Source organism: Podarcis filfolensis (genome assembly GCF_964270895.1).
Source record: "Podarcis filfolensis genome assembly, chromosome: 16".
In the NCBI taxonomy this organism is placed as follows: Eukaryota; Metazoa; Chordata; class Lepidosauria; order Squamata; family Lacertidae; genus Podarcis; species Podarcis filfolensis.
Window position 1 is genome coordinate 29,677,335 of NC_139620.1, and position 12,006 is coordinate 29,689,340.

Here is a 12,006-nt window from a genome sequence, read left to right on the forward strand (position 1 = left end):
AAATAAGCAGCTATCTTATTTTTATAAGACATCTGAAGGCAGCCCTGTTCAGGGAATTTTTTATATTTAATGCTGTATTGTTTTTAGCACTCGATTGGGAGCTGCCCAGAGTGGCTGGGGAAACTCAGCCAGATGGGTGGGGTATAAATAACAAGTTGTTGTTGTTGTGGTTGTGAGGGAAGCATGACCACTACACTACTGTTTCCTCCAGTTAGTTTGATCCAAAGAACTGGTCTGTCTGTCCATCTGCACTGCTTCATCAAGGGCATTGTGGGGAATTCAAATGACAGCTAGACTCTTTGTAACTGCAGCTACAGAATGGGAGGGGAAATACAGGTGAAAAGGGTAAGACCTAATAACACAGAGCCACAGTTCATCATGGGAAGAAGAGTTGCAGGGTATGAACACAACTCAAGATATTAAATGCAGCAGGGAAGCCTGGGCATGCAACAGCCTGAGCCAAGCCAAACTACATGTTGGGTTTGTTTTTTTCTAATTTGGCTTGCTTCTTCCTGCTTCAAGGGATCCTTAGCAAAGTTCAGAGTTTTCACACACCATTACGACCAGAGTTAGGACTTGCCGAAGGGCACGTTCCCATCTCAGAGGTGGTGAAACCCCAGGGAGCAATAATGCAAGGTGTTGTCTCCCTTCTATTTTAGATGCTCTGTTTGGAATGCTCTCCCTTTGATGTTGCTGTTTAGGTATCCCATGATTCAGATTTCTTTGCCTCGTGTACAAACATACCACCCAGGAAGGGTTCACCCAAGAGGCATTTTGGGAGAGATGATTATACCACCATCATCATCTCCTCTTTGACATTTCTCTCTGCACCTACCTTAGATCTTGATGACTCTGTTCTCCACTGGTTCGTTCCTGGGTGCTGAATGGCTCATTCCATGGCGTCCACTGGAAGAAACAAGGGTTGCTTCTGCTGTGCTGAAATCAGTCCTCCAAATATTCCAAAAGTGACTTCCAGTTTTCTGCCTCAATCCTCAGGACACTTGAGAATTTATTTACAATTTTGTTTAGGGTGTGGTTGAGATAGGCAGATCTATTGATTTTGGTTTTTGTCAGTCTCTCTCTCTCTCTTTTTACCTTCCGTTCAGTTCTCCACATTTCCACTTCAGTTTGCAGAAATTTTCTTTTCTTTTCTTTTTGTTCTCATGAAAATTCACCAGCATTTTACCGCAAATTTCTCCAAATGTACACATTTTTTTGTCTGACTTTGCCATATATATATGAGAGATAGATAGGTGCTTTTCATGTGTGTGTGTGTGTGTGTGTGCGTGAGAGAGAGAGAGAAAGAATGAAAGAAAGCAATTGCTCCCATTTTATCTATCTATCTATCTTACTTGCCAAAATGGCTTCTATATAATGCATTCTTCAATGTTATTATCACTAATATATACATTTTATGCACACTTTAACTCTAACATATGCATTTTTGTACACATTTCTTGGCTCACTTGCTGGAGAACTGCACTACAAAATTTGGAGAAGCGTAAAGTTTCGATCACATGTGTTTGGTTGTTTCTTCTTTGTTTTTCTCTGGCTATAACCTCTATTTGGTTGCCTGGTAAGCTTTACTGACTGACTGGTTGAACTTCAAAGTATGCCTGTGTTTCAGTTCACGTACTGCTTCGGAAAGTGTGAAGTAGGCAGGTTCGCCTTTAGAAGTGAACAGAATTGAATTCCTCTCACACCACTAACATGAGTTTTCAAATATTATCACTATACTAGAGGCTGCCCAACTTCTCCTAAAGTGGCTGCCCGGAAGGTGTAGCAAAACACAAAATGGCTGCCATGAGCGAGGGGCATAATGACTTGCCACGTTAAAAAAAACACACAGAGAAAAAATTATGTAGGGAAAGCACCTACATCATCCACCGCCATGCTTGTTCACAGAAAGAAGCTCATTGCTACTGTTCACTGTTTAGAACAGAAGGAAGGCTGTGTGTCCAAGGAAAATTGTGCAATTTTAAGTGCAGACAGGGACTGAGCATTAAGAATTGTCTCTTGTGTGCTGTGGGTTTCTGAGAGTGTATTTACTGAAACCTTCTGCATGAGCCTTAAGAGATGCTGTTGGGCACACTGGCACCTGCCGAAGCCACGTTAGTAACTCCTGCCAGCCAGACACTGTGAAAGAATAAAAAATTATTTTCGTCAACCATCGGCCATAGCAACAAAAGAACAATGCGATATACAAAGAACAGAAATAAAAAGTTGATTATATAAGACACAGTTTAGGGTCCTGAATCAGCAGTCAAATAGTGGACCTTATTCTGATTGCCCCTGCTAAAAACCTTGCAGCCTTTGCTGTCACCTGCTCATCCTGATCTGCCAAGAGGAAGGACACTGTGGCAGTGGCTGGGAGACCCAGAACGGACAATAAAAGAGGGGTGATAACCTCATTCCTCAAGAGTGCAAGCCAGCAGGGCATGCGCCACCAATTCAGTACGGCCATCTCCACAGGGACATAAGTGTTTTTCGTGTGGAATCTGTTGGAATCGTCCCTCAAGTACAGCCAAGGGCAATACATTCAATCTTGAGAGAGTAAAAGCGTGTCTATATTTTGGAATTGCTAGGTTATGCCAGTCTGACATATCTACAGTGCCAGCCCACTCATAAGGCAAGGTGAAGCGACTGCCTCAGATGGCAGGATCTACAGGGGCAGCAGCAAATCCTAATGTAGATCTTATTCCCCACCCTTTTGCTGATGTGGTGTAGTGGTTAAGAGCGACAGACTCGTAATCTGGTGAACCGGGTTCGCGTCTCCGCTCCTCCACACGCAGCTGCTGGGTGACCTTGGGCTAGTCACACTTCTCTGAAGTCTCTCAGCCCCGCTCACCTCACAGAGTGTTTGTTGTGGGGGAGGAAGGGAAAGGAGAATGTTAGCCGCTTTGAGACTCCTTCGGGTAGTGATAAAGCGGGATATCAAATCCAAACTCCTCCTCCTCCTCTTCTTCTTCACTCTCCCCTTCTCCGCTGGTGGGGAGAGAGGACGCCATTTTGTGGTTCACCTCAGGTGCCAAAATGTCTTGGGCCAACCCTTCATATCAAAAACAGAAGGCGCTGCCATGACTCGTCTAGGGCTGAGGTGGAGGGAGATTCAGGAGGGCCTTTACCAAGTTTCTCTCAGGATGATTTGTGAGAATCTCTTTATTTACAAATGTACCAGCTGAGCAGTCATTACAAGGGTGGAGAAGTCAGATCCTGGGCAGTCCGAGACATTTCCCTCAAATCCAAAGCATCCTGACTGCTTCTGTCATCAGAGGAATTGCACAAGGTGTCTGATGAAAACTAGCTTGCGCAACACATTACAGAGGAAGGGAGGCCGAAGGGGCTGGCTGCACATTATGCTCTAGTGTGAATGAGGCATACATGAAATGACATGGCTAGATCAGGGATAGGCAACCTAAGGCCCGGGGGCTGGATGCAGCCCAATCGCCTTCTCAGTCCGGCCCGTGGAATCAGCATGTTTTTACATGAGTAGAATGTGTCCTTCTATTTAAAATGCATCTCTAGGTTATTTGTGGGGCCTGCCTGGTGTTTTTACATGAGTAGAAAGTGTGCTTTTATTTAAAATGCATCTCTGGGTTATTTGTGGGGCATAGGAATTCATTATTATTTTTTCAAAATATAGTCTGGCCCACCACATGGTCTGAGGGACGGTGGACCGGCCCATGGCTGAAAAAGGTTGCTGACCCCTGGGCTAGATCCTTAATCTTGAATATGAAGGAACCTGCTGCTGTTAGACCCTCTGAATGAAAAGCACATGTTCTTCAACTGAGCTACAGCCCTTCCTCACCAGGAAAAGCTTGTCTCCATCTCTATTTACCACCTTGTGACAAATGGAACTTTCAAAAAGACAAAGGGGTGGTGTGTGTGTGTGTGTGTGTGTGTGTGTGTGTGTGTGTGTGTGTGTGTGAAAGAGAGAGAGAGAGAGAGAGAAGTCGCAGGGGGCAGCAATATTTTGAAAAGCACCTGTGCGATTCAAAAATAATAATAAATCAGCTCGATGGAGAAGGGAAAAGCCAAGCTTGTTAAGTCAAGAGGCTGGTGAAATATAGCAAACACTCAAAAATACTACAATACACTCTCAAGACTGTTTATATTGCTATCTGAAAATTATAGCAGGCACACGGCAAAGCCAGTTCAAACAAAGAGGGAAAGATAAGGGCTCTATCTTGCCCTGCTATCTGACTGGAGCACCAGGGCGATGTTTTGGCTAATAACCCTTATCTCCCTCCCACTTATCTCCCCCCTCCCTCTAATAAGAAGGGAAGTGAGCACTTGGGTCCCTTTCCCCACCCCCCAAGTTGCACCTTCTGCCCCTTTGGAAAGGTACTCCCTTACAGAGCAAGGCTAGGACTGGATAGTTGGGACAGGTGCCATCCGTGCTCTGTGCTTAAAGTTGTACCATATCTTAGATTGCCATAGGTCTGGAATTTCCTGGACATAGCCAGGATTTGTAAACGGTGTCTGGGTGGAACTTGCTATGTTGGAAGTGTAGATTTTGGCGGATTTCGTTAAAAACAGCTCCAAAAAAACAACAGCTCAACAGCTTCGTGTCTGGATTTTCACTTTTTGAAATATGGCAACCCTAACCATACCCAGTAGGGACGCGGGTGGCGCTGTGGGTTAAACCACAGAGCCAAGGACTTGCCGATCAGAAGGTTGGCGGTTTGAATCCCCACGACGGGGTGAGCTCCCGTTGTTCGGTCCCAGTTCCTGCCAACCTAGCAGTTCAAAGCACGTTCAAGTGCAAGTAGATAAATAGGTACCGCTCCGGCGGGAAGGTAAACAGCGTTTCCGTGCGCTGCTCTGGTTTGCCAGAAGTGGCTTAGTCATGCTGGCCACATGACCTGGAAGCTGTACGCCGGCTCCCTCAGCCAATAAAGCGAGATGAGTGCCGCAACCCCAGAGTCGGCCACGACTGGACCTAATGGTCAGGGGTCCCTTTACCTTTAACTATACCCAGTGCTTTTTTCCAGGGGTACACAGCGGTACGCATACCCCTAAACATTTTGTGAATTTTTGTACTTTTGTCCGTTTACTGTATTTATTTTCCCCAATTTGAACTATAAAATGGTGATTTTCTTGAGTCAACATGAGAGTACACCTAAACATTTTTTTAAGGGGAAAAAAGCACTGACCATACCACTTTAGATTGTGGTAGATGTAGTTTGCTAAGGTTGCTGAGATTTACTAGGAGATGCTCCTAACCTCTTCCTAGAGCTGCAATTTCCAAAGCAGGTTAACAGTCAATTGTTAGTCAATATCTGGAGAAACGATCGCGATTTGACAATTATCACCCATCGAAGTCATGCCAGACTTCGGCATGCCAGACTTCACCTACGGACATAAGAAAAGCCTGCTGAATCAGGCCAGTGGTCCATCTAGTCACTTTCTGTCCCATCAACACCAAAAGCAGGCAACACTGCTGCCCTCCGACTGTGGAATTGCCTCTCAGGAGAGGTTAGACTGGCTTTCTCTTTGTTATGCTTCTGCCAGCAGGCAAAGATCTTCCTCCTTAGACAGGCCATTCAAAACTAAGTTACAGAATCTGAGCTAGGCTTCTGTCAGGACAAACTATTTTAATTGCTGGATCTAAATGTGCTTTGAGGTGGTGTATTATTTTTAACTAGTTTGTTTGCATTTTATAATGATGTTTTTAAATGTTGGAATCCTCCTTGAATTCCAGCTTGGGAGAAAGATGGGGCATTAATAATAATAATAATAATAATAATAATAATAATAATAATACAGTGGTACCTCGGGTTAAGTACTTAATTCGGTCCGGAGGTCCGTACTTAACCTGAAACTGTTCTTAACCTGAAGCACCACTTTAGCTAATGGGGCCTCCTGCTGCTGCCGCACCACTGCCGCACGATTTCTGTTCTTATCCTGAAGCAAAGTTCTTAACCTGAAGCACTATTTCTGGGTTAGCGGAGTCTGTAACCTGAAGAGTATGTAACCTGAAGTGTATGTAACCCGAGGTACCACTGTAATCCAGTATCCTGTTCTCACAGTGGCCATCCAGGCTAGGTCACACGGAGAAGTTCTCAAGAAATGTAAAATAAACTCTCTCTGTTCTCAAATGTTTGGGCCCCAGGGCTTTGCCTCTATAACCAGAAGAAGAAAAAAAACGAACCTGAGCTAATCCTTTCTGCCTAACTGATGGGAGTTATGCTTTATCTGATCAAAAGGACAGGACAAAGGAGATCGCAGGAGGCTTATTCCCCTTATCATTAAAGTCAATGTTCTTTGCATCACTGACCGGACAGAGGGAGGAAAAAAACAAAAGACAAAAACCCACTGGGAAGTTATCTTGCCCATGCAGAGCAGAAATTACCTCCCCATGCAAATCTTTGAGTCAATATTATTTCACACTACTGCAAATAAGAAAGCTGTTGATTCAGAGAGATCAGTGGGAGTGTATATATTTCTGTTGAGTTGGTTCCTGCTGGGGTAACTGGATTCCATCTGCCAGCTTTGCGGGGGCACATCACACATTGCCCTGAGACGGTAAATAGCAAATTCAAATTGGCTGGCTATGTTGGTTAAAAAAAAGGACATGCTTTGCATGCAAAAGGTCCCAGGTTCCATCCCTGGAATCTCCAGGTAAGGTGGTAAATGACCTCACCCATCTAAAACTATAGAGAGCTGGTGCCAGTCAGATAAGACCATACTGAGCTAGTTGGACTGATGTTCTGACTTGGTGTGAGGCAGTTTCCTCTGTTCCTCACTCCTTTCATCGATTATTGAGACTCGCAGCTCCTGTCCCTAACAGAGAGGAATGGCAAACCAAACTGTTGGATTATGCTGAAACTGCAAAACTGCCCAGAAAGCTGAGGAACCAAGAAGACCAAAACTTTAATAAAGAATGGGGGGAATTTGCAATCTACCTGAGAGACCACTGTAAGCAGATGAAAACATTAGCAGGGTTACAATAACACTTGTAATGTAGAAAACATTACGGACAATATGGAGAGATGTAAAATTTGGACGATGAAATAATATGCAGCTGAAAAGGTAGATAATAGGACCCATGGAGTGGGAAGTCTAGAGATTCGGAGAAATCTCTAAATATGGTTATGTATTTTGTATTGTTACAATTTTATACTTATAAAATTAAATAAAAATTATTTCACACAAAATAATCTCAGCACCTTCTGAGATTTGCACATTACAAGAAGCCCAAAGGGCTTAAAGCCAGGGTTCACATGATCCCCTTTCTATGCAACTTGTTCCAAGGACATGGGCAGCATGAACAACACATTTCTACCTCTTTCCAACAGACCTTCATAGCCTAATTAAGGGATCTGAGATGAAAAAAGACCCCAGTGCTTATGTTCATTTGATTTCCCCCTCCTCTTTTTTCTAGAGGGCAGCATTTCAAGGAAGAAATGGGAGCCAGCAATTTTTTAAAGATGTAGATTCCTTAATCATCCATGCCAGCAGAATGTCACTGCATGCTGATCTGGGACATAAGCCCCAAAGATGGGAAAATGCGCGGAGATTTGGGTTGCTAAGGAATAAATGAGCGCACAGATCCTTTCAGAATGTGACATCTCCCTGGTGGGAACAAGCTGCCCTGGTCTTTTTTTATCCAGCTTGCTCAGGTTTTGCCTCCCTCTTTTACCATTTCACCCAGCTGAAAGGTGCTAAATGAAGATCATGGCCACTGGTCCCATCACCTCCTGGCAAATAGAAGGGGAAGAAATGGAGGCAGTGAGAGATTTTACTTTCTTGGGCTCCATGATCACTGCAGATGGTGACAGCAGTCACGAAATTAAAAGACGCTTGCTCCTTGGGAGAAAGGCAAACCTAGACAGCATCTTAAAAAGCAGAGACATCACCTTGCCAACAAAGGTCCGTATAGTAAAAGCTATGGTTTTCCCAGTAGTGATGTATGGAAGTGAAAGCTGGACCATAAAAAAGGCTGATGGCAGAAGAATTGATGCTTTTGAATTATGGTCTGGAGGAGACTCTTGAGAGTCCCATGGACTGCAAGAAGAACAAACCTATCCAGAATAAGAACAAACCTATCCATTCTTAAGGAAATCAGCCCTGAATGCTCCCTGGAAGGACAGGTCCTGAAGCTTAGGCTCCAGTACTTTGGCCACCTCATGAGAAGAGAAGACTCCCTGGAAAAGACCCTGATGATGGGAAAGATGGAGGGCACAAGGAGAAGGGGACGACAGAGGACAGTGTTCTTGAAGCTACCAGCATGAGTTTGACCAAACTGCGGGAGGCAGTGGAAGACAGAAGTGCCTGGCGTGCTCTGGTCCATGGGGTCACGAAGAGTCGGACACGACTAAACGACTAAACAACAACAAAAAGGTGCTAATATGATCTGACTGCTGCAAATGGCATGACCATATTGGGCCATTTGGAATGTTGGGCCATATTGGGCCATTTGGAATGGAATGTATGGAATATTAAGGTGTCTACATGACATCTTAATAAGAAGAGTCTTCTGGATCAGGCCAATGGTCCATCTAGTCCAGCATCCTGTTCTCACAGTGGCCAACCAGATGCCTGTGGAAAGCCCGTAAGCAGGATCTGAGCACACCAGCACTCTCTTCTTCTGTGGTTTCCAACCAGGGGCGGAGCAAGGTGAGTGTGGTGGGTGCGGTCCGCCCCACGTGTCACCACCGAGGGGGGTGTCAAAATGCTGCGTGGCACTCAACGTCTGTGGGAGACACTGTGGCTTTGGTGTCCGCAGGCTTCCTGCTGCCAAAACAGCTGTAGGGCGGAGGCAGACTCCTCGTCGCAAGGCACATGATCTCTGCAAAAAGAAGCTGAACAACTCAAAAAAAGATCAACAACTTCGGTGTGATGTTAACATATGTGAGTGCTGGAGGTGAAATAGTTAAACAGGTTACCCAATCAGGATCCAGGGGGGTGGAGTCAGAGGGACTATAAAACCAGCTCTGGGAGGGGCAAAGGGAAGAGTTTGTTGGGAGGTGGGTGGTTGGTTGGAGTGGGAGTGAATAGGGATAGAGTCTCTGGGTAGGTTGAGTTAGTGTAGCGAAATAAGCTGAGTCAGGAACAGTTAGGAGCTAGGAAGACAAGTAAATATCTGAGAGGTGGTTTAGTGAGTGAGAGCAGGTAGTTATAGGTCTGGATAGACACCCCATGATTATAATTAACCGAGACCGTTTATGAAACCACACGCTTGTTAAACTGCAATAAATAAACAGAAGTTTATGTTCCAATTTAACCCTGCCTGGGCTCAGTATTGTACCAGGTAGGGCCTGGGTGGTCAGCGAGAAATAAAATGGTGGCACAGGGATCAATAGACGGTGAAACGTCCGGGGACCCTGTGCGATTCCCCCCCAAAAAAGCTCAACAACTCTGGCTCCCCCCCAAAAAAATATGAAATAAAGTCAAACCATTTTTGCAGGCAAAAAAAAAAAAAAAATTCAATGTGGGGAGGGGTAACAAGAAATTTTCCGTACCGGGTACCACCTGACTTTGCTACGCCACTGTTTCCAAAAACTAGTATTCAGAATCATTACTGCCTCTGACGGTGGAGGCAGAGCATAATTTTATAATCTCTTGACTTGTTGCCTAAACTAAAAAGTCCCTTGTGCAACCTTTTCTCCCCTTGCTCATTATGATGCCATGCCTCCTTCTCCAGGGACAGCATTCCAAAGATGAGTGGTGGTGGTCTATTACAGGCCCATTCTCTGGTCACCACCCTTTGTATGCAGAAAAATCTTGTTTTAGTTCTATTGTTCATCGTTTTTACATTGTACACCACTTAAAGGGTTTTTCTATTTTTTTAAAAAAAAAACATTTAGTGGTTTATAAATGCTTCTAAACAAACAAAGCATACAGACTTATTGTTAAACAATGCACAATATCAGTACAATAACGATGAAAAGCACGCGCTAAAGCTCATGTTAAGAACACCATCAGCAAAGGTGCTCATACGCCTGGGGGAGGAAACAAGTTTTAACCCGCTGCCAAAATGATAGTACATAAGAACATAAGTCAAGCCTGTAGGGCTGGTTGCCCATCTACTGCAGCATCCTGTTCTCACAAAGGCCAGGCATGGTGCAGAAGACACACTCCCTGCTCCTGCCATTGGTATTCAGGAGCATTAAAGTGGAGGCAGAACATAACCATCATGCCTTGTGGTCATTCTCCTCTATTCATTGTCCAATTCTCTTTTAAATCCGTCCAAGTTGGGGTTCGTCATTGCTTTCAGTAGGAACGAGTTCCATAGTTTAGCCATGCACTGTGTGAAGATGCACTTTCTTTTATCTATCCTGAATTTTCCAACGTTCAGCTTCATTGGATACAGGCCCTCCGAGTGTCCATATTTTCCAGGGACAGTCTGTGGAAGCCATCCTGGTTTCTGATTTGATCCCGGATTTTTGTTGCCTTATGTCTTCTTTTTCCAGGACACATCCTCTTTTTCCATGGGCAGAGTCGTGACAGTGATCCATAGTTAAAACTAGAAGTCGGCAAATGCGTCCAAGTTTTGCTCTTCAAAATATGGCAACCCTACTATGATGTCCCTAGTTCCACTGAAGGTTATGGTTGTTGTTGTTTAGTTGTTTAGTCGTGTCTGACTCTTCGTGACCCCGTGGACCAGAGCACACCAGGCACTCCTGTCTTCCACTGCCTCCCGCAGTTTGGTTAAACTTATGTTCGTAGCTTCGAGAACACTATCCAACCATCTTATCCTCTGTTGTCCCCTTCTCCTTGTGCCCTCAATCTTTCTCAACATCAGGGTCTTTTCCAGGGAGTCTTCTCTTCTCATGAGGTGGCCAAAGTATTGGAGCCTTAGCTTTACGATCTGTCCTTCCAATGAGCACTCGGGGCTGATTTCCTTCAGAATGGATCGGTTTGATCTTCTTGCAGTCCATGGGACTCTCAAGAGTCTCCTCCAGCACCATAATTCAAAAGCATCAATTCTTCGGCCATCAGCCTTCTTTAAGGTCCAGCTCTCACTTCCACACATCACTACTGGGAAAACCATAGCTTTAACAATATGGACCTTTGTCGGCAAGGTGCTGTCTCTGCTTTTTAAGATGCTGTCTAGGTTTGTCATCACTTTTCTCCCAAGAAGCAGGTGTCTTTTCCTAGCTCATAGCTCCTCTGAGTTATTCAAGCCCCTTTGCCACGACATGGCAGTGATCCATGAAGGAGGGAGGGTATGGTAGAACATCCCTATTTTCATTGGAGGCTATGGAATTATCAGACGCCCCCAAGACAAGGAGTTAAGTTACCTATACAGTCAAACCTCTGTTTTCAAATGTCTCGGCTGCCAAATGTTTCGGAAGCCGAATGCTGAAAACCCGGGAGTGAATGGTTCCGTTTTCGAACGCGCCTCAGAAGCTGAATGGTTTCCATGGCACATTTTTCCATTTTCACCATTCACTTTGCCGACAGCCTTTTGATTTTTAGTTTTTGAACGTTTTGGAAGTCGAACAGACTTCCGGAATGGATTACATTGGAAAACCCAGGTTCTACTGTACAGCCTTTAGAAGACACCTGAAGGCAGCCCTGTATAGATAAGTTTTTAAATGTCTCCTGTTTTTTATGTTTTTATATATGTTGGAAGCTGCCCAGAGTGGCTGGGGCAAGCAGTCAGATGGGCAGTGAATATATAAAATTATTATTATTATTATTATTATTGAATAAGGTAAAGGTAAAGGGACTCCTGACCATTAGGTCCAGTCGTGACTGACTCTGGGGTTGCGGCGCTCATCTTGTTTTATTGGCCAAGGGAGCCAGCTTCCGGGTCATGTGCCCAGCATGACTAAGCCGCTTATGGCGAACCAGAGCAGCGCACGGAAACACCGTTTTCCTTCCCGCCGGAGCAGTACCTATTTATCTACTTACACTTTGACATGCTTTCGAACTGCTAGGTTGGCAGGAGCAGGGACCAAGCAGCGGGAGCTCACCCCATCGTGGAGATTCGAACCGCCAACCTTCTGATCGGCAAGTCCTAGACTCTGTGGTTTAACCCACAGCGCCACCTGC